This window comes from Atractosteus spatula, chromosome 10 (assembly GCF_055471065.1).
Source record: "Atractosteus spatula isolate fAtrSpa1 chromosome 10, fAtrSpa1.hap1, whole genome shotgun sequence".
NCBI lineage: Eukaryota > Metazoa > Chordata > Actinopteri > Semionotiformes > Lepisosteidae > Atractosteus > Atractosteus spatula.
This window is the reverse complement of record NC_142715.1, coordinates 5,244,742-5,267,549: the sequence shown is the minus strand read 5'-3', so window position 1 is coordinate 5,267,549 and position 22,808 is coordinate 5,244,742. Positions and strand designations below refer to the sequence as shown.

At 50.8% G+C, this 22,808-nt stretch overlaps 6 non-coding genes across 6 annotated transcripts; 3 read left to right on the top strand and 3 right to left on the bottom strand.

Annotated features, from left to right (window-relative positions):
• Window positions 1–692: 692 nt before the first annotated feature.
• On the bottom strand, window positions 693–856 carry LOC148824538 (U1 spliceosomal RNA). The gene has a single exon (XR_016093462.1). It is a non-coding gene; the product is annotated as a U1 spliceosomal RNA (small nuclear RNA).
• Window positions 857–2,700: 1,844 nt separating this feature from the next.
• On the top strand, window positions 2,701–2,819 carry LOC148824537 (5S ribosomal RNA). Its single transcript, XR_016093074.1, has one exon. It is a non-coding gene; the product is annotated as a 5S ribosomal RNA (ribosomal RNA).
• A 624-nt stretch (window positions 2,820–3,443) lies between these two features.
• On the bottom strand, window positions 3,444–3,607 carry LOC148824536 (U1 spliceosomal RNA). Its single transcript, XR_016093071.1, has one exon. It is a non-coding gene; the product is annotated as a U1 spliceosomal RNA (small nuclear RNA).
• Window positions 3,608–10,028: 6,421 nt separating this feature from the next.
• On the top strand, window positions 10,029–10,147 carry LOC148824535 (5S ribosomal RNA). Its single transcript, XR_016093072.1, has one exon. It is a non-coding gene; the product is annotated as a 5S ribosomal RNA (ribosomal RNA).
• A 6,595-nt stretch (window positions 10,148–16,742) lies between these two features.
• Window positions 16,743–16,906, bottom strand: LOC148824534 (U1 spliceosomal RNA). Its single transcript, XR_016093315.1, has one exon. It is a non-coding gene; the product is annotated as a U1 spliceosomal RNA (small nuclear RNA).
• Window positions 16,907–18,749: 1,843 nt separating this feature from the next.
• LOC148824533 (5S ribosomal RNA) lies at window positions 18,750–18,868 on the top strand. The gene has a single exon (XR_016093065.1). It is a non-coding gene; the product is annotated as a 5S ribosomal RNA (ribosomal RNA).
• Window positions 18,869–22,808: the final 3,940 nt, after the last annotated feature.

The window sequence follows — 22,808 nt, the reverse complement described above, 5'->3', positions numbered from 1 at the left end:
TATGTCTTTGTTGTAAATGTCTGTAATATGTCTGTAGACTTTATTTTACTTCTATTTTTGTTTTGTTTCATGTAAATATCATTACTTTCATTTGCTTTGGCAACACTGATTGCACCCATCGGTCATGCTAATAAAGCACCTTGAATTGAATTGAATTGAATTGAATTGAGAGGAGAGCGGAAAGTGCTTCCGGGTCTCGAGGAAGAAAGCAAGCACCGCGGGCAGGCCACGTGTACCTGCTCCCAACCAAGAGGCCAAGGAGGCAGAGAGAGAGGGAGAGAGAGAGAGAGAGCGGGAGCGGATAGCGCTTCCGAGTCTCAAGGTGGAAAGCAAGCACCGCGGGCAGGCCACGTGTACCTGCTCCCAGCCAAGAGGCCAAGGAGGCCAAGGAGGCAGAGAGAGAGAGGATAGCGCTTCCGAGTCTCGAGGAAGAAAGCAGGCACCGTGGGCAGGCCACGTATACCTACTCCCAGCCAAGAGGCCAAGGAGGCGGAGCAAAAGAAAGGGGGGGGGGGAGGGGAGAGGAGAGAGCAGAGAGAAAACGTTGCTGCCGGATCCCACCCAGCTCAGCTGCTGCTTGGCCTTAACCCCCTAGGCTCAACCTAGAGCGATACCAGCTCAAGCACTCTTCAGGATCTTCGATTGCCTTCTAGACCTTTGGAAAGACAAGAACTGCGGGCATGCCACTGCGAGGGGAGAACGCATGAACGCAGACCCCCACTACCAGAAATGATGCAGTCGAGATTCCCACATTTGGGGAATTCGCAGGGGTCAGCACAGCCGGAGTGCAATGGCCGAGCCTCGCCCTGGGTGAACCTCTTTCTTGATCAAGGTATCTCCCCTGCCAGGTAAGTATGAGCTGTACAAGTCCCTGCAAGCGGCCCGCACCCACAGCACAAATCGCGCAGCCTAGGCCAGCTCCTCGCCCCGCACGCCACCGCCTCCTGCTGGGCCCACTCTTTCGCACACTCACACGCCACCCTAACACTCAAAAGTGTGGGCAAAACGAGAAGACGAGCGCGCCGTTTCCTACACATCTGCAGTCGCCATTGCGCATTCGCAGCATGTCCCGGGATGCAATTCGGCCTCATTTGCATAACACCAGACCGGCAGATCGCTACGCAAGCTCGCGTCGTGCGCCTGCCACACACCGAACAAACACCAGAGCCTTTTCAGCAATTTCCAAAAAACGGGCCTGCTCGCCTGCCCACAAGGCTCCGTCTCTTACCCGCTCTCCAGAGCCTGCTGCCTTCTGTGCTGTTCTCTCGGCACCGCTGCAGCGCACACAACTCCTGCAGCGCGGGGAGAAAGTTTCCACGCTCCGCCGCAGGGAAGGCTCGCTCCATGCGCACACGTCCTTTCAATGCCAGTTCAACAAGTGCTCCGCATTAGCAGCGTCGGGGCTCCGGCGTGTCGCACCTCACCTCACCTCGCACAGCCCCCTCCTTGAATGTCTGGCGCTGGGCATGCCCCGCTCTCCTCCACCTTATCTTATCGCGTGTGACCACCGACAATGGCCACAACGCCTGGGAATGGCACCTGTAAAGTGTTAATTGGGGCACAGGAACAGCCCGTCTCGTCTCGGGGGCCGGCTTCAAAGACAATACAGCAAACACAGCGGGGCGGGGGAAGAAGACGACACGACACATGCAGGTACATTCAGCTCCGGCGGGAACGAGTCATTTGTCGGTCTTTTCAAGTGCTGGGAGCCGAGTAATCCTTCGCTTGTATCATTTCTCCCCGGTGACTAGATCTCACCCTGCGACTCTCGACTGGGCTCACCCACGGCAGCCCAGCAGGTGTGAGCCTAGCCGGCACCCGGATGGGAGATTCCCCCCGGAAAAGCTCAGGTTGCTGCTGCTCCTGCAAGAGGTGTGACTGGGACCAGTAGGGAGCGCTCACCCTGCGCTCTGTGTGGCTTTCTTATGCCCCAGCATCCTGAGGGCGACACTCTGCTGCACAAACAGGCGCCGTCCTTCGGGGGAGGCGTAAAACCGAGGTCCCGACCCTCCTTGGCCATTAAGAAATCCCAAGGCGTCTCTCAAAAAGAGACGCCGGGGGTGTCACTCTGGTGTTAGTGTTCCCCTTTACCAATCAGTCGGGGTCTCCTCCTAATCCCCGTCTCATATGTAACAATCAATGACGAGGTCCCCCTGTCCCGCGATATTGTACTTGTCTCCTGGCCGCTGGCTGGAGCCGTGAGATTTAGTACTTGCGCAAGAGACCGGGGGCAGAGCGCGAACGCGGTCCCCCGCCCCCCACAAAGTGTGCGCTCCAGGTTCCCTCTCGGGGCTCTGCAACACAGCGGAAAGGCAGCGAGAAGGAGCCTCCTGCTCTGACGCCGCAAGGCCACAAGAGGGCGGAGGCGCCGCGCGCCCGGCCGACGTGTTGGACTGGTGCGCTTTAGGTGCTGAAATAAACACGCGACAGCCCAGAAATGTTTTCAGAGTGCTGTGCACTGGAGGTTTTTGTCTTGTGAAGACTTGCCTTGTGCTCCTCCGTGCAGTTTGTTTGTCCTCCTCCAGTGCGGGACAAGCCAACACAAGGGAGCACATTCGCCAACATAAAGGCACGCAACGCGATTTGGAAAGAGGCTCCTTTCCAAAGAGTTGCACACGAACGATTCTTCAGTCCCGCTGGGGGGGCACGGAGCCCCAGCCACACACAGCTTCAAGTAGCGAGTCAGGCGGTGCTGATTTCGCTTGTGGCCCCACCACCCTGAACGTGCCCGATCTCATCTGATCTCAGAAGCTAAGCAGGGTTGGGCCTGGTTAGTACTTGGATGGGAGACCACCTGGGAATACCAGGTGCTGCAAGCTCTTGCTTTTTCGGCCAGCAGGAGTTGCCGTTGGTGCCGTAGGCTTTGGGGGGAAAACCTGGAGGATGGAAAGGTGATCTATAGCCTCATCTCTACAGATGTTTTGTTGCTATGGCATGTGTGTGACCCATATAAAAAAAAAACCCGCTTGTAAAACGAATATCGAAGCTGCCTCTAAATCTGCAAATGAAGATGAGTCGATAAACCACTTGTTTTTCATATAACTATATATATATTCATTTATTACTGATTTCATTCACTGAGCACGGATACAATAGAGGTACAGCCATTCACTGTTTGACATGTCTGCGCTGGTACAGAACCTAGCAATCAGAAAACGGGTGAAACTGTCTTTAGAATTAGCATACAGTACCGAGGCCCCCATGACCAAATAAAGGCTAACCTTGATAATCAGCCTAAATGATGCAGACTACAGCAAAACGACTGACTTTGAAAAGGGAATGAATGTCCGGAAGGAGTAGTGTAACCAGCTTGAAATGCTTCTCCGGACCTCTAACTAAAAGAAACCGGGAACCGGCAGTGGCATCGACTCCTTTCGAACTGGGATCCTATCGCAGCTCGTGGTGGCGTAACTCTTCCGTATCTGATATTGGACCAAGCACATCAGGGGAGAGCGCGAACGCAGTCCCCCACTACCAGAAATGATGCAGTCGAGATTCCCACATTTGGGGAATTCGCAGGGGTCAGCACAGCCGGAGTGCAATGGCCGAGCCTCGCCCTGGGTGAACCTCTTTCTTGATCAAGGTATCTCCCCTGCCAGGTAAGTACAGATGCAGCCATTCAAAGTGCGCGTTACAGACACGTACCGCAGGTGACGTCGCTCAGTATGACGCAAGATGACGCGGGGCACCGCAGTACGTGATTGGTTGACCGACAGGGGCACTCGTGGTCCGTTGGTCTGTCGTGGAAAGACAGTAAACGTCTTTGCTGTGCCCGTTGTAGGTATTGAATTTTACCACTGAAGGGAAATCTTAGTAGCTGAGCATAAAAAGAATAGGAGCATACTGCAACGCGTGTGAAGGCCATAAACGATATTAATTTTGGAACATAAACATACAGTGTATAGCTGGTCTTGGTACTTTAAAGAAAAAAATACACACCAGTATTCCATTTCTCCCTAAACATTTTAAGCTTCGAAGTCTTTAACTAACGCGATACCGGAGTCAACAAGCATACTTTTAGAATTTGATTAAAAGGGAATATAATATGGAATCGCGTATCTAAAGAATTTAATAACGGTATTCGCGTGCTGCGACAGGGCTGTGTAGGGCTGTTTCGCCTGCCTGTTCATGTGAGCTGTCTTGTAGACGTGACTACCAGCTGACAGGTTGTGTTTTCGAATCCAGCTGGTGCTGCACTTTTCTTTTAACAAACATTTCTTCGAAAAAATAGAATAGCGATATTATGGACAATCAATTGACTTTTATATTTCAAAATATCGCAACATGATCGATATTTGCGATATTTTGAACATATCTTCCCTTCTGACAGCGGTGCCTGCTTCTATTGTGTGTGTGTGTGCAACAGAGTAAATTTTTAATAGCGTTTTAAGCGAATAGGTAATTAGATTGCTCGTAAACCTAATCGCTTTTTCTACATAAACACAGCATGATTACTCTCTGAAAATGCTTTTCCTTTATTTTTAAAGTAGGCTCAGATTTCAACTATAGATCGTATTATTATAAACTTTCTTGGAAAAATGTATTTTATGTAAACCATGTTTGCTATTAATTCATTTAGGGCTAAAATACGTTCATTGTCTTCCAATCGAGTCGAGTTGACATTGGAAGCCTGCCACACCCGGACTGTTAAACCAACGCATTAGCACGTCAAAGCCCATTGAGGGTATTGAGCCAGTATTGGCTTTAGTATTCCCCCCCTCTCCCCTCAATTCAATTCAATTCAAGGTGTTTTATTTGCATGACAGATGGGTACAAGCAGTGTTGGGTATGTATATTGTAACGCTTACGGCAGACAGGCACTGTGTAACAGCCGGCGCACCAGAGCAGCGCACCGAGGGAGCGTCTGCATTTATAACTTGGTTTTTAAAATTAGTCAAGCAATATGAAGCATCTTCTTTTACTTTTGAGTCCCTTAAATACATTGAACACAGCTTTCTCACCACTTAAGATTGCTCTTGATACCATCCTTACACAAAGCAGAAGGGAGATTTTAGTGCCTGAGCATAAAAAGAATAGGAGCATACTGCAACGCGTGTGAAGTCCATAAACGATATTAATTTTGGAACTTAAACATTCAGTATATGGCTGGTCTCGGTACTTTAACGAAAACATACACACCAGTATTCCATTTCTCCCTAAACATTTTAAGCATCGAAGTCTTTAACTAACGCGATACCGGAGTCAACAAGCATACTTTTAGAATTTGATTAAAAGGGAATATAATATGGAATCGCGTATCTCAAGAAATTAATATGCAATAACTGAGTCAAGGGACTCAGAGGATCCAAGGCTAGACTGAGTATAATAGGCTTCGGGTTTCTATTGTGACATCTACTGTAAATTACAGAAATGTTAAAAGTAAACAAAATAAAGTAACTAAAATGTGGTCTGAAGTCACCCCTTTAGACACCCCTTTTACTTCACTGGTGTCAGATATGAAAGGCAATAGTCTCCCGTTCTGTCTGCTGTGTGTTGCAGCAGAGGGACTCCCTGCAGCCGAAAGGGGCAGAGTAACTTGCATGCCCTCTAGTACAGTTTACACATGCACGACTTTAAAAGCTAGCAAGACAGGTTTCGATTCACATTAGCTGGCGAGCCTTGTTAAAAAAACGAATGATAATGTAACATGCCACTGTTCATGAACAAAGTTATACTGAGATTTCCTAAGATACGCGATTAAAAAATAAATAAATAAAAATTTGAATCTCCTGCGGAACACATTCCATAAGAATCATTGGTTTTACAGTATATATCGCCTTTAAAGGTGGCTTCTCAAAACGCTTTACGGGATAAAAACAACCAGAACAGCAGCAACAACAATATTGTATTTCGTTGCACTTTGAAAACCAAGTAATAACTTAACTATACAGTACGTGCAAACGTTTCGTATGTTGCTGTCGTGAATGCCTGCGTACCCATAAGTATCTTATTTGCCTTGAGTCTGTCTACAGTATCTCTGTCCCACTACCCCCATCTCTCCCTCAATTCAATTCAAGGTGTTTTATTTGCATGACAGATGGGTACAATTCTTGTTGGGAATGTATACTTTGATATTTACACCCGGTGCGGCACCGAGGGAGCGTCTGCATTTATAACTTGGTTTTTAAAATTAGTCAAGCAATATGAAGCATCTTCTTTTACTTTTGAGTCCCTTAAATACATTGAACACAGCTTTCTCACCATCCTTACACAAAGCAGAAACTGTCCGATGACTCACAGTACAAGTGGAAAGATTACAGATTATAATCGTCTTTAATTTTGCCTGTGGAGTGTATCTTATTAAGCTCTAAATTGCATTTTGAGCGCGGTTTTTTACTTTTTTTTTAAATGCATTTTGGGCGCGGACAGCACATACAAGGGTTAATGAACTGCGCCAAGAAATTTAAAATAGTATTCTTTAGGTGTGAGGGTAGGAGTGGACCGCAGCAGGCATAATCAGCAAACCAGGAAAACAAAGAACAGGACAGGTGAGATGTGTATCCAGAAAGCGAGTGATCAGAAAAAGGAAATGGAAAACGCAGAAAAAGAAAACGCTTTACAGGATAAAAACAATAACAACAGTAGTGGCTGGGCAAACGATTTTTTTTATCGAAATACAAATTGAGATACTGTACTGTATATTGATGTGCATGAACAAAGGTATACTGCAATTTTCCTTAGATACGCGATTAATGCTTCGTAGGAGGAGGCGGTCTTTTCCTCTTGTCTAACAGTCTGTCCACAAACAAAACATTCCTGTTAGACAAAAGGAATTGAAAAAAAACAATTTTGTCAATGAAAACCGGTGTGTGTGTCTCTCCCTGCTGGATGTTCCTCTCACAAACTGCTGAATGAATAAAATAATTTTATTGAAAATGCGTTTGCGATTGTCTGGTATTTAATTTGGTCCCTTTTAACTGTTTTTCGATCTACTGTATTGCTTTGAGATGCCACTTTTAAAGGCGATATGTAAAATAAAGTTTTTTTTATTATTGTTATAGAGAAACATGATCAGATTTTCCCTGGTTCAGAAAAAAGATCTAAAGTGCTACACATAACTTTCTTAATTCGATGTATTTAAAGCAGTGAACTACTGTAGGTGTCACATAACATTCAGAAATACAATCACGTATTTGACAAATAAAAACGATTATAATCTAATCCTTCCACGTTTGATCCCAAAATCCCAAGAAATATAAATCTTGACGGGTAGAAAGCTATGCTGAAAGTTTATTAAGATGCTTAGAAGACAAAGATACTGTATCAATTTATGTTGCATTAGCCTGATTATGATTACAAAACACATATAATTAAACACGCGTTTGCGATTTAAATCAGAACACGATTTAAATCAATATCGATTCCATATTATATTAGCAGAAAAGCTTAAAACTACCACTTTTTCACACGCTATTTCACATGCTAGTTAAATACTTCGATGCTTAAAATCGTTAGGGAGAAATGGAATACCGGTGTGTATTTTTCCTTTAAAGTGCCGATTCCTGGAATCTGACTGGCTGACACCCCTCTGAAGTGGTTCCATAAAATCTGGTATACGGAAAAGAAAGCGTTGATAAATACAAGTGTCTTTTAATACACTCTTTGCTGTGCTCTTGAGGATCCTTGTGATGTTTTGAGCTCTAGTTGAATGATAAGTGTCGCATTTTAAATCATTTTCGTAGTTAGAAATTATGAAACGCCCTGTTAAAAGCTAGGAAGTTTTTATGCCCGTTGAAGTAAAACAAAATGCCTGACAAAGTATGGCTTGGACAGATTCCAAGTGTTTGTACAAATGTGCTAAAGAAATAATACTTTGACTATACAGCTTGTCTAAAGTCATCCATTATTAATACTATTAGTAATATCTTCAGTAAAGGCTTTGATGCATAAATATTTCTGATAAAGGTAGGTTGTGTACTTTTGTCCAACTGAGCAATCTTGCTTTCATAAAATATACCAACATTTTAATGACTGATGATTAACATGCTGTAATACACAGTTCAAAATTAAAGGCTCAAATGCTGTACATGAGAGGTTAAGCTCCCCCTGGCGGTTTTACAAGGCGACGCCGGATAGTTAACCACGTGACACCACGTTAACTGCGTCATACCGCGTGATACTGTGACACGCCCACCGGGATATGCCGCGAAATACCTCACGCATTTTGAATGGCTGCATCTGTATGAGCTGTACAAGTCCCTGCAAGCGGCCCGCACCCACAGCACAAATCGCGCAGCCTAGGCCAGCTCCTCGCCCCGCACGCCACCGCCTCCTGCTGGGCCCACTCTTTCGCACACTCACACGCCACCCTAACACTCAAAAGTGTGGGCAAAACGAGAAGACGAGCGCGCCGTTTCCTACACATCTGCAGTCGCCATTGCGCATTCGCAGCATGTCCCGGGACGCAATTCGGCCTCATTTGCATAACACCAGACCGGCAGATCGCTACGCAAGCTCGCGTCGTGCGCCTGCCACACACCGAACAAACACCAGAGCCTTTTCAGCAATTTCCAAAAAACGGGCCTGCTCGCCTGCCCACAAGGCTCCGTCTCTTACCCGCTCTCCAGAGCCTGCTGCCTTCTGTGCTGTTCTCTCGGCACCGCTGCAGCGCACACAACTCCTGCAGCGCGGGGAGAAAGTTTCCACGCTCCGCCGCAGGGAAGGCTCGCTCCGTGCGCACACGTCCTTTCAATGCCAGTTCAACAAGTGCTCCGCATTAGCAGCGTCGGGGCTCCGGCGTGTCGCACCTCACCTCACCTCGCACAGCCCCCTCCTTGAATGTCTGGCGCTGGGCATGCCCCGCTCTCCTCCACCTTATCTTATCGCGTGTGACCACCGACAATGGCCACAACGCCTGGGAATGGCACCTGTAAAGTGTTAATTGGGGCACAGGAACAGCCCGTCTCGTCTCGGGGGCCGGCTTCAAAGACAATACAGCAAACACAGCGGGGCGGGGGAAGAAGACGACACGACACATGCAGGTACATTCAGCTCCGGCGGGAACGAGTCATTTGTCGGTCTTTTCAAGTGCTGGGAGCCGAGTAATCCTTCGCTTGTATCATTTCTCCCCGGTGACTAGATCTCACCCTGCGACTCTCGACTGGGCTCACCCACGGCAGCCCAGCAGGTGTGAGCCTAGCCGGCACCCGGATGGGAGATTCCCCCCGGAAAAGCTCAGGTTGCTGCTGCTCCTGCAAGAGGTGTGACTGGGACCAGTAGGGAGCGCTCACCCTGCGCTCTGTGTGGCTTTCTTATGCCCCAGCATCCTGAGGGCGACACTCTGCTGCACAAACAGGCGCCGTCCTTCGGGGGAGGCGTAAAACCGAGGTCCCGACCCTCCTTGGCCATTAAGAAATCCCAAGGCGTCTCTCAAAAAGAGACGCCGGGGGTGTCACTCTGGTGTTAGTGTTCCCCTTTACCAATCAGTCGGGGTCTCCTCCTAATCCCCGTCTCATATGTAACAATCAATGACGAGGTCCCCCTGTCCCGCGATATTGTACTTGTCTCCTGGCCGCTGGCTGGCGCCGTGAGATTTAGTACTTGCGCAAGAGACCGGGGGCAGAGCGCGAACGCGGTCCCCCGCCCCCCACAAAGTGTGCGCTCCAGGTTCCCTCTCGGGGCTCTGCAACACAGCGGAAAGGCAGCGAGAAGGAGCCTCCTGCTCTGACGCCGCAAGGCCACAAGAGGGCGGAGGCGCCGCGCGCCCGGCCGACGTGTTGGACTGGTGCGCTTTAGGTGCTGAAATAAACACGCGACAGCCCAGAAATGTTTTCAGAGTGCTGTGCACTGGAGGTTTTTGTCTTGTGAAGACTTGCCTTGTGCTCCTCCGTGCAGTTTGTTTGTCCTCCTCCAGTGCGGGACAAGCCAACACAAGGGAGCACATTCGCCAACATAAAGGCACGCAACGCGATTTGGAAAGAGGCTCCTTTCCAAAGAGTTGCACACGAACGATTCTTCAGTCCCGCTGGGGGGGCACGGAGCCCCAGCCACACACAGCTTCAAGTAGCGAGTCAGGCGGTGCTGATTTCGCTTGTGGCCCCACCACCCTGAACGTGCCCGATCTCATCTGATCTCAGAAGCTAAGCAGGGTTGGGCCTGGTTAGTACTTGGATGGGAGACCACCTGGGAATACCAGGTGCTGCAAGCTCTTGCTTTTTCGGCCAGCAGGAGTTGCCGTTGGTGCCGTAGGCTTTGGGGGGAAAACCTGGAGGATGGAAAGGTGATCTATAGCCTCATCTCTACAGATGTTTTGTTGCTATGGCATGTGTGTGACCCATATAAAAAAAAAACCCGCTTGTAAAACGCATATCGAAGCTGCCTCTAAATCTGCAAATGAAGATGAGTCGATAAACCACTTGTTTTTCATATAACTATATATATATTCATTTATTACTGATTTCATTCACTGAGCACGGATACAATAGAGGTACAGCCATTCACTGTTTGACATGTCTGCGCTGGTACAGAACCTAGCAATCAGAAAACGGGTGAAACTGTCTTTAGAATTAGCATACAGTACCGAGGCCCCCATGACCAAATAAAGGCTAACCTTGATAATCAGCCTAAATGATGCAGACTACAGCAAAACGACTGACTTTGAAAAGGGAATGAATGTCCGGAAGGAGTAGTGTAACCAGCTTGAAATGCTTCTCCGGACCTCTAACTAAAAGAAACCGGGAACCGGCAGTGGCATCGGCTCCTTTCGAACTGGGATCCTATCGCAGCTCGTGGTGGCGTAACTCTTCCGTATCTGATATTGGACCAAGCACATCAGGGGAGAGTGTGAACGCAGTCCCCCACTACCAGAAATGATGCAGTCGAGATTCCCACATTTTTTTCTCTTATAAAATATACTTTAATCAGAAAAAAAACATCGCAAAAGTACACGTCTCACACATTAATTCTCCAAAAAACAACGGCGGAACGGCGGTGATTGTCCGTTATCAATCGTTGCAAGGGTGGGCGGATTTGCGCTATTATGAGAGTCCCTCCAAACCCTACCACTTGCTGTCAAACATTAATCCCTGTACAGGGTCCATAGTCCTTTCCAGCGCTCCTTTGCCGTGGGGAAACCCCATTTGGCAACGTCGCGCTTCATCCTCCTCCTGAGGTCCGCCAGGATCCTCTCCTCCAGCTCCCTCGCTCCCCACTCGATGTTGTGCCGGATGAGATTGTTCCTCGCGTCCCACAGGCCTTTCTTTGTGAGGGACAGCAGCAGCCACATCAGGAACTGCGTCCCCTTGTCCACTCTGGTAGGTGCCAGCCCCAGCAGAATGTACTGGTAACTGAGCACCGCACCCGTCTCCAGGAGTTGCATGGTGTTGTCCATTCTGCCCCACACCGCCTTGGCGAAGGGGCAGCTCCAGAACACGTGCTCCTGAGTCTCCTCGACGAAACACGTGTCCCAGGGGCAATGCGGATTCCTGGTATGCGAGTGTCTGTAGAGAACCTCTCAGGTGGCCAGTCTCTTGTGTACGGCCATCCAGTTGAGGTCCTTTAGTTGATTGTCCAGTTCTTTAGGCTGCGTCCTTTCCCAGACTTGTCTGGGAACTTGCAGCCTTTCGTCGGCAACCAGATGCCCCCTTACCTCTTTGTACAGAGCTCTGTGGTTGGTGCAGAGCTCCGGCTGTCTCGTGGCCTCGTACCTCCTGCTCCACTTGACAGCGTGGGTGTAGAACTTCGGTCGCCTCTCTGCCTTGGGCCCAGTGTTTGACCACTGGACCAAGTGCCTCATCGGGATGGAGAGCCACAGCCTGACAAAGTACTGGTACTTGTGGCCGATGGGCTCCCGCAGCGCCCGACAGAGGTTGCAGAAAAAGATGCAGTCGAGTTTCAGGGGGAAATGAGGGACATCTCGACCCCCTTCCTCGACCGGTTGACACATCCGGTTTCTCGTGATGTACTCGTACTTGCCGCCCCAGACGAAGCCGAAGATCATCCCATGCAGCGCTCGTCTGAGTCTGGCCGGCAGCGGGTATACCACCGCCAGGTAAACCAAAGCCGACAGGACGTCTGCTTTCAGCACCATCACTTTCCCTGTGTAGGACAGCGACCGCGTTTTCCACAGACCCAGCTTCGCGTTCACCTTGGATATCCTCTCAGTCCAGTTGTTGGTCTCGTTGTCCTGGCTCTGGAAGGAAACCCCCAGTATTCTGAGGGGCTCCGTGCAGAGCTCGAGACCCTCCGGCGCCGTCGTCCTGTGCTTCCAGGGCCCGAAGAACTTCAGTTTGCTCTTTCGGCGGTTGAGCTTCGATCCCGAGGCTCTGGAGTATTGCTCCATGACCTGCAGGGCCCTCCTCAACCCCCTGTCCGACCTCAGGAACAGCGTCGTGTCGTCGGCGTACTGGGAGATCTTCAGGGTTTCCCCCACGCCTCCCGGTATCTCCAGGCCGTCGATGACAGGGTCCCGTCTCACCGCCTCTGCTAAGGGCTCTGTGAAGAGAACATAGGTTTCCCCCAGGTTTCCGTTCACGTTCACTCTGCTGCCCACGTCAGAGTACAGAATCTGAATCCAGCGGCTGAAACTCTCTCCGAAACCGAAGCGTTCCAGCACCCTGAACAGATAGCTGTGGTTCACTCTGTCGAAGGCTTTCTCCTGGTCCAGGCTGACCACCATCATGGGCACGTTCCGGTCCTCGGCCCAGGCGATGGCGTCTCTGGTCAGCTGGAGGTTCCAGCTGACGGATCGCCCCTCCACCCCGCACGTCTGGTCGCTGTGGATGATGTGGGGGAGGGCGGTTCTCAGTCTGCCGGTCAGGAGCTTGGACAGGATCTTTACGTCCACGCAGAGCATCGTGATCGGCTTCCAGTTTTTGAGGTCGGCGGCGTCTCCTCCCTTGAAGAGCAGGGAGATGACGCCCTCCCTCATGGTGTCTCCGAGTTTCCCCTGGCGGAAGATCTCCTGCGCCACTTCCACCAGATCTGCCGCCAGGGTGTCCCAGAAGCAGGTGTAGAATTCGTTGGGGAGTCCGTCCGGCCCCGGCACCTTGCCATTCTCCATGGACAAGAGCGCCGCCTTCAGCTCCTCGGCTGTGATCGGACCCTCCAAGTCCTCCCTCACCTCCTCCGGTACTCGTGCCTTGAGCCCCTCCAGAAAAGCATCGCCTGCCTCCACCTCCGTCTGCTTTTCTGAAAAGAGCTCCTTGTAGAAAGCGGTGGCCGCTTCTACTTTGTCGCTCTCGTCCAGCATTTCCTCTCCATCTCCCCGTCTCAGGCTGTGGATCACCCTCTTTTTCTGGGCTCCTCGGACCTGATTGAAGAAATAGGAGGAACAGGTTTCATTATTCTCATAATGCTCCCTTTGTGCCTTGACCAGGAAAGCCTTGGCTTTCTCGGTGTGCAGTTTGCGGAGCCTCTCCTTCAGGTCCTGTGCCCGGGCTGAATTGAAGGCTCCTCCCCCTTTAGCCGAGCTGTACTCCTCCTCGAGTTGCCTCTGGAGTCGTGCAGCTTCCTTCCTCTCCCTGGCCGCCTTCCGTCTGCAGTACGTCTGCACCAGGGTTTCGGTCCTGTCCTTCACCGACTCCCACCATTCCACCACAGAGCTGTAGCCGTCCCTCAGGTCGACCCAGCTCGCGTAGTCTTTCCGGAACAGTGCCCTGAAGTCGTCTTCCTCCAGTATCTTCCTCCGAATGCCGGCAGGCTGGTGTTAGCCACCACCGTCAAGCGCTCGTGGTCGGAATACCACGCCGGGGACACCGTCTCCGACTCCAGGGAGCAGGTCGTGTGCAGGAAGATGTAGTCCAGGCGGCTGCACACTCCCCGGGAGTTCTTCCAGGTCGTTCCGGCGTCGTTAGGGCGGCACCGTCTGAAGCCGTCTACCAGGGAGAACTGCTTGAGTAGCGACTCCAGCTCTGCCGAGCTAGCGTCGCTCCCCTTCTCCCGGTCGACGTTGAAGTCCCCGCCGAGCACCACCTGTCTGTTGGTGGTGCAGCAGCTGGCCAGGTCAGCAAACACTTCCTTCCGGATGGAGGGTTCCGTCGGAGCGTAGACGTTAATCGCTCTCAACTTCTGCCCCCTCCAGTCGATGTCTGCAACCAGGATCCGGCTCTGCACCACCGAGAAGGAGGAAACCAGCTCCATCTCTGGGTTTCCGAGGAGGATTCCCACTCCGGAAGAGTGGACCCCTCCTACGCTCCAGCATGATTCTCCCTTCGTCCATTCCCTGGTGAATGTCAGCCTGTCGCTTTCATCCTTCAGGTGGACCTCCTGTAAGAAACAAACTGAGAAAGACTTTGAGGCCAGATCATGAAAGACTCCCCGTCTTTTCACTGGGTCTCTCAGCCCTCTCACGTTGGTTGTTAGGAAGGTGAGTTTCACAGTCATGATTAAACTAGTGAAAGTTAAACCTCCTCTCTGTACTTACAGTTGAAACTTGGGAGTCTACATCTGGGCACTGTTTAGCCTAGATGTAACTCCTCTCGTTCGGGTCCTGGGGGGAATATGCTGGGCTCCCTCCAGGTCTCGCTGGGGACTGAAATGTAAACATGCTGGACAGGTCCAGCCCTACCATCAGTCCGGGCTCCAGGGCAGCCTCGAAGTAATCCTCGTCTTCCTCAAGGATACTCTCCGCCACCGCTTCGGGAAGACTCCTTTCTTCACTTTTTCCGGGAGTTTCGGGAACCTCCAGTTTCTTCTGGGCCTCGGGGGAGGGGGGCTCCAATTCCTGGGCTTCCTCTTCCTGTTGTTGTTCCTGGGCCTTGGGGGAGGGGGTTCCGACTTCCTGTGCTGCCTCTTCCTGTTGCCCCTGGGCCTCGGGGGAGGGGTTTACCTCTTCCTGGGCTGCCTCCTCCTGTTGTCCGTGGGACTCGGGGGAGGGGGGTTCCGTTGTTACTTCCTGTCGTCCTTGGGCCTCGGGGGGGAGGGTTTCCATTTCCTGGGCTGCCTCCTCCGGTTGTTCCTGGGCCTCGAGGGAAGAAAGTTCCGTTTCCTCTAGGGCGAGGAAACGGTTTTCCCTTACCACTCTTTTTTTTGTCCTTCCGAAGGTGGGTCCACCCTGGGTCTCTTCTCCCGCTTTCGCTTTCCCTTTTTGCTGGGAGTTATCCAGGGCTCTTCCTCCGGTCGGCCATTTTGTCCTTCTTCCTGGCGGCCATCTTGTGGCACCGATGCGGCTGGGGGTGTGGCCTCGGCAGTTTCGGTCCTCAGCGGGGGAGGTGCGGGTTCTTTGTTCTCACCCCTCTCCCTTTGTCTGGAGACCGGTTTCTGCCTGCTGGCTTCCACCACCTGCGCAAACGAAGGTTTGCTTACCTTGCATTGGCGAAGGAGGTGTCCCTCGGCGCCGCATCCGTCGCACTTTTTGGCTGCCCGGCAGGTTTTTGCCAGGTGCCCGTCCTCATTGCAGTTGTGACATCTGACGATGTCACATGTGTTGGCTTTGTGGCCGGACTGTCTGCACTTGCTGCAAAAATCCGGCATCCTGGGGTAGTAAAGGTACCCCCTGTCGGCTCCGATGTTGAAGCGAGCCGGGGGGTGCTGGAAACCGTCGACGCCCTCTGGGTCCTCTTTCAGGAGGACTCGGTACTGGCGTTTGCCGTACCAGACGCCTTCGTCCCTGACCTCTGTTGGTTTTCCCACCACGGTTACATACCTCCCTAGGTACGCTGTTATCCGTTCTGTAGGTACATAGGGGTTGTATGTGCAAACCGTGATGGTCCTCTGGTTCGTCTTCCTCATAGGCTCCGGCCTGAAATCAGAGAAACCGTGGTGCTTACCTTTTTCCCTGATCAGTCTCGTTGCCTTTTCGTATGAGGCGTCCGTGGCCATGTAGGCTTCCATGTATCTCTCTGCCTTGTTGTCCTGGAGGCAGTAGAGATCTCCAGCCACCAACTGCAAGATCCCTCTCAGGAAAGTCATAAAGAAGGTCTTCGCAAGTCGGCATCGTCTCGGTCTTCTTGGTCCAGTGGAACCGGATCAGTGTCCTCTTGTCTGCCATCTCTGAGGGAGAAAAAAAAAGGGAAAAAAGGAGGGAAAGCGGGAGAGCAAAGGGAGCTAAAGAAGCGGCGAGGGAGCCCTGGCCTTTGTCCTTGGGGGCAGAGCCCAGAGAGGTGCAGGCGCAGGAGGAGAGAGAGAGAGGAGAGCGGAAAGTGCTTCCGGGTCTCGAGGAAGAAAGCAAGCACCGCGGGCAGGCCACGTGTACCTGCTCCCAGCCAAGAGGCCAAGGAGGCAGAGAGGAGAGAGCGAGAGAGAGAGGGAGCGGATAGCGCTTCCAAGTCTCGAGGAAGAAAGGAGGCACCGCGGGCAGGCCACGTATATCTACTCCCAGCCAAGAGGCCAAGGTGGCAAAGAGAGAGAGAGAGAGAGCGCGGATAGTGCTTCCGAGTCTCGAGGAAGAAAGCAAGCACCGCGGGCAGGCCACGTGTACCTACTCCCAGCCAAGAGGCCAAGGAGGCAGAGAGAGAGAGAGAGAGAGAGCGAGAGAGAGAGGGAGCGGATAGCGCTTCCGAGTCTCGAGGAAGAAAACAGGCACCGCGGGCAGGCCACGTATACCTACTCCCAGCCAAGAGACCAAGGAGGCGGAGCAAGAGAAAGGGGGAGGGGAGAAGAGAGGAGAGAGCAGAGAGAAAGAACGTTGCTGGCGGATCCCACCCTGCTCAGCTGCTGCTTGGCCTTAACCCCTTACGCTCAACCTAGAGCGATACCAGCTCAAGCACTCTTCAGGATCTTCGATCGCCTTCTAGACCTTTAGAAAGACAAGAACTGCGGGCATGCCACTTGAACTTGATCTTAGCCAAAAGGCCGGGAAGCGAGAGGAGAACGCACGAACGCAGTCCCCCACTACCAGAAATGATGCAGTCGAGAGTCCCACTTTTGGGAAATTCGCAGGGGTCAGCACAGCCAAAGTGCAATGGCCGAGCCTCGCCCTGGGTGAACCACCTTCTTGATCAAGGTATCACCCCTGCCAGGTAAGTATGAGCTGTACAAGCCCCTGCAAGCGGCCCGCACCCACAGCACAAATCGCGCAGCCTAGGCCAGCTCCTCGCCCCGCACACCACCGCCTCCTGCTGGGCCCACTCTTTCGCACACTCACACGCCACCCTAACACTCAAAAGTGTGGGCAAAACGAGAAAACGAGCGCGCCGTTTCCTACACATCTGCAGTCGCCATTGCGCATTCGCAGCATGTCCCGGGACGCAATTTGGCCTCATTTGCATAACACCAGACCGGCAGATCGCTACGCAAGCTCGCGTCGTGCGCCTGCCACACACCGAACAAACACCAGAGCCTTTTCAGCAATTTCCAAAAAACGGGCCTGCTCGCCTGCCCACAAGGCTCCGTCTCTTACCCGCTCTCCAGAGCCTGCTGCCTTCTGTGCTGTTCTCTCGGCACCGCTGCAGCGCACACAACTCCTGCAGCGCGGGGAGAAAGTTTCCACGCTCCGCCGCAGGGAAGGCTCGCTCCGTGCGCACACGTCCTTTCAATGCCAGTTCAACAAGTGCTCCGCATTAGCAGCGTCGGGGCTCCGGCGTGTCGCACCTCACCTCACCTCGCACAGCCCCCTCCTTGAATGTCTGGCGCTGGGCATGCCCCGCTCTCCTGCACCTTATCTTATCGCGTGTGACCACCGACAATGGCCACAACGCCTGGGAATGGCACCCGTAAAGTGTTCATTGGGGCACAGGAACAGCCCGTCTCGTCTCGGGGGCCGGCTTCAAAGACAATACAGCAAACACAGCGGGGCGGGGGAAGAAGACGACACGACACATGCAGGTACATTCAGCTCCAGCGGGAACGAGTCATTTGTCGGTCTTTTCAAGTGCTGGGAGCCGAGTAATCCTTCGCTTGTATCGTTTCTCCCCGGTGACTAGATCTCACCCTGCGACTCTCGACTGGGCTCACCCACGGCAGCCCAGCAGGTGTGAGCCTAGCCGGCACCCGGATGGGAGATTCCCCCCGGAAAAGCTCAGGTTGCTGCTGCTCCTGCAAGAGGTGTGACTGGGACCGGTAGGGAGCGCTCACCCTGCGCTCTGTGTGGCTTTCTTATGCCCCAGCATCCTGATGGCGACACTCTGCTGCACAAACAGGCGCCGTCCTTCAGGGGAGGCGTAAAACCGAGGTCCCGACCCTCCTTGGCCATTAAGAAATCCCAAGGCGTCTCTCAAAAAGAGACGCCGGGGGTGTCACTCTGGTGTTAGTGTTCCCCTTTACCAATCAGTCGGGGTCTCCTCCTAATCCCCGTCTCATATGTAACAATCAATGACGAGGCCCCCCTGTCCCGCGATATTGTACTTATCTCCTGGCCGCTGGCTGGCACCGTGAGATTTAGTACTTGCGCAAGAGACCGGGGGCAGAGCGCGAACGCGGTCCCCCGCCCCCACAAAGTGTGCGCTCCAGGTTCCCTCTCGGGGCTCTGCAACACAACGGAAAGGCAGCGAGAAGGAGCCTCTTGCTCTGACGCCGCAAGGCCACAAGAGGGCGGAGGCGCCGCGCGCCCGGCCGACGTGTTGGACTAGTGCGCTTCATGTGCTGAAATAAACACGCGGCAGCCCAGAAATGTTTTCAGAGTGCTGTGCACTGGAGGTTTTTGTCTTGTGAAGACTTGCCTTGTGCTCCTCCGTGCATTTTTTTTGTCCTCCTCCAGTGCGGGACAAGCCAACACAAGGGAGCACATTCGCCAACATAAAGGCACGCAACGCGATTTGGAAAGAGGCTCCTTTCCAAAGAGTTGCACACGAACGATTCTTCAGTCCCGCTCGGGGGGCACGGAGCCCCAGCCACACACAGCTTCAAGTAGCGAGTCAGGCGGTACCGCTTTCGCTTGCGGCCCCACCACCCTGAACGCGCCCGATCTCGTCTGATCTCGGAAGGTAAGCAGGGTCGGGCCTGGTTAGTACTTGGATGGGAGACTGCCTGGGAATACCAGGTGCTGCAAGCTCTTGCTCTCTCGGCCAGCAGGAGTTGCCGTTGGTGCCGTAGGCTTTGGGGGGAAAACCTGGAGGATGGAAAGGTGATCTATAGCCTCATCTCTACAGATGTTTTGTTGCTATGGCATGTGTGTGACCCATATACAAAAAAACCCGCTTGTAAAACGAATATCGAAGCTGCCTCTAAATCTGCAAATGAAGATGAGTCGATAAACCACTTGTTTTTCATATAACTATACATATATTCATTTATTACTGATTTCATTCACTGACCACGGATACAATAGAGGTACAGCCATTCACTGTTTGACATGTCTGCACTGGTACAGAACCTAGCAATCAGAAAACAGGTGAAACTGTCTTTAGAATTAGCATACAGTACCGAGGCCCCCATGACCAAATAAAGGCTAACCTTGATAATCAGCCTAAATGATGCAGACTACAGCAAAACGGCTGACTTTGAAAAGGGAATGAATGTCCGGAAGGAGTGTAACCTGCTTGAAATGCTTCTCCGGACCTCTAACTAAAAGAAACCGGGAACCGACAGTGGCATCGACTCCTTTCGAACTGGGATCCTATCGCAGCTCGTGGTGGCGTAACTCTTCCGTATGAGGAAGTCTGAGGAACAGTGAGCCTGTCTCTCAATAATAAAAATACAGTTTGTGATCTCCTATCCCAGCTTGAGGAACAGACCGTGAGACTGTCTCTCAATAATAATAATAATACAGTGTGAGATCTCCTGTCCCAGCCTGAGGAACAGACAGTAAACCTGTCTCTCAATAATAATAAACCAGTGTGTGATCTCCTGTCTTAGCCTGGGGAACACTGAGCCTGTCTCTCAATACTAATAATATAGTGTGTGATTTCCTGCCCCAGCTAGAGGAACAGACAGTGAGCCTGTCTCTCAAAGATATTAATAATACAGTGTGTGACCTCCTGTCCCAGCTTGGGGAACAATAAGCCAGACTCTCAGCAATTATGATACAGTGTGATCTACTGTCCCAGCCTGAGGAACAGTGAGTTTATCTGTCAATAATAATAATACAGTGTGATCCCCTGTCCCAGCATGAGGAAGAGTGAGCTTGTCTCTCAATAATAATAATACAGTATGATCTCCTGTCCCAGTCAGAGGAACAGTGAGCCTGTCTCTCAATAATAATAATACAGTGTGTGGATCTCCTGTCCCAGCCTGAGGAACAGACAGTGAGCCTGTCTCTCAATATTAATGATACAGTGTAATCTCCTGTCCCAGCCTGAGGAACAGTGAGCCTGTCTCTCAATAATAATAACCTAGTGTGGAATGTCCTGTCCCAGTGTGAGGAACAAACCGTGAGCATGTGTCTCAATAATAATAGAACAGTGCTTGATCTCCAGTCCCAGCCAGAGGAACAGTGAGCCAAACTCTCAATAATAATAATACAGTGTGATCTACTTTCCCAGCCTGAGGAACAGACAGCGAGCCTGTCTCTCAATAATAATAATAAAGTGTGTGACCTCCTGTCCCAGCTTGGGGAACAGTAAGCCAGACTCTCAACAATAATAATACAGTGTGATCTACTGTCCCAGCCTAAGGAACAGTGAGCTTGTCTCTCAATAATATTAATACAGTATGATCTCCTGTCCCAGCCTGAGGAACAGGCAGTGAACCTGTCTTTCAATAATAATAATAACACAGTGTGTGACTTCCTCTCCCAGCATGAGGAACAGACAGTGAGCCTGTCTCTCAATAAGAATAATAATAAAGTGTGTGACCTCCTGTCCCAGCCTGAGGAACAGCGAGCCTGTCTCTCAATAATAATAATACAGTGTGTCATCTCCTTTCCCAGAGTGAGGAACAGTGAGCTTGTCTCTTAATAATAATAATACAGTGTGATCTCCTGTCCCAGCCTGAGGAACAGGTAGCCTGTCTCTCAATAATAATAATAATACAGTGTGTGATCTCCTGTCTTAGCCTGAGGAACAGACAGTGAACCTGTCTCTAAATAATAATAACCTTGTGTGGAATGTCCTGTCCCAGTCTGAGGAACAAACAGTCAGCATGTCTCTCAATAACAATAGAACAGGGTGTGATCTCCAGTCCCAGCAAGAGGAACAAACAGTGAGCCTGTCTCTCAATAATAAAAATACAGTGTGTGATCTCCTATCCCAGCCTGAGGAACAGACAGTGAGCCTGTCTCTCAATAATAATAATAATACAGTGTGTGATCTGTTGTTCCAGCCTGAGGAAAAGACAGTGAGCCCGTCTCTCAATAATAATAATACAGTGTGTGACCTCCTGTCCCACCCTGGAGAACAGTGAGTTTATCAGTCAATAATAATAATACAGTGTGATCTCCTGTCCCACCCTGAGGAACAGTGAGCCTGTCTAATAATAAAAATAATACAGTGTGTGATCTCCTATCCCAGCCTGAGGAACAGACAGTAAGCCTATCTATCAAAGATAATAATAATACAGTGTGTGACCTCCTGTCCCAGCTTGGGGAACAATAAGCTAGACTCTCAGCAATTATAATACAGTGTGATCTACTGTCCCAGCCTGAGGAACAGTGAGCTTGTCTCTCAATAATAATAATACAGTATGATCTCTTGTCCCAGTCTGAGGAACAGTAAGCCTGTCTCTCAATAATAATAATACAGTGTGTGGATCTCCTGTCCCAGCCTGAGGAACAGACAGTGAGCCTGTCTCTCAATAATAATAATACAGTGTGTGACCTCCTGTCCCAGCCTGAGGAACAGTGAGCCTGTCCCTCAATAATAATAATACAGTGTGTCATCTCCTGTCCCAGCTTGAAGAACAGTGAGCTTCTCTCTCAATTATAATACAGTGTGATCTACTGTCCCAGCATGAGGAAGAGTGAGCTTGTCTCTCAATAATAATAATACAGTGTGTGGATCTCCTGTCCCAGCCTGAGGAACAGACAGTGAGCCTGTCTCTCAATAATAATAATACAGTGTGTGACCTCCTGTCCCAGCCTGAGGAACAGTGAGCCTGTCCCTCAATAATAATAATACAGTGTGTCATCTCCTGTCCCAGCTTGAAGAACAGTGAGCTTCTCTCTCAATAATAATACAGTGTGATCTCCTGTCCCAGCCTGAGGAACAGTGAACCTGTCTCTCAATAATAATAACCTTGTGTTGAATGTCCTGTCCCAGTCTGAGGAACAAACAGTGAGCATATCTCTCAATAACAGTAGAACAGTGTGTGATCTCCAGTCCCAGCAAGAGGAACAAACAGTGAGCCTGTCTCTCAATAATAAAAATACAGTGTGTGATCTCCTGTCCCAACCTGAGGAACAGACAGTGAGCCTGACTCTCAATAATAATAATACAGTGTGATGTCTCTTGTCCCAGCCTGAGGAACAGACAGTGAGGCTTTCTCTCAATAGTAATAATACAGTGTGATCTACTGTCCCAGCCTGCGGAACAGTGAGTTTATCTGTCAATAATAATAATACAGTCTGTGATCCCCTGTCCCAGCCTGAGGAACACACAGCGAGCCTGTATTTCAATAGTAATAACTCAGTGTGTGATCTCCTGTCCCAGCCTGAGGAACAGACAGCGAGCCTGTCTTTCAATAATAATAATACATTGTGTGATCTCCTGTCCCAACCTGAGGAACTGACAGTGAGCCTGTCTCTCAATAATAATAATACAGTGTGTGATCTCCTGTCCCAGCTTGAGGAACAGACAGTGAGCCTGTCTCTCAGAAATAATAATACAGTGTTTGATCTCCTGTTCCAGCCTGAGGAAGAGACAGTGAGCCTGCCTCTCAATAATAATAATACAGTGTGAGATCTCCTGTCCCAGCCTGGGGAACACACAGCGATCCTGTCTTTCAATAATAATAATTCAGTGTGTGATCTCCTGTCCCAGCCTGAGGAACAGAAAGTGATCCTGTCTCTCAATAATAGTAATCCAGTGTGGGATGTCCTGTCCCAGTGTGAGGAACAA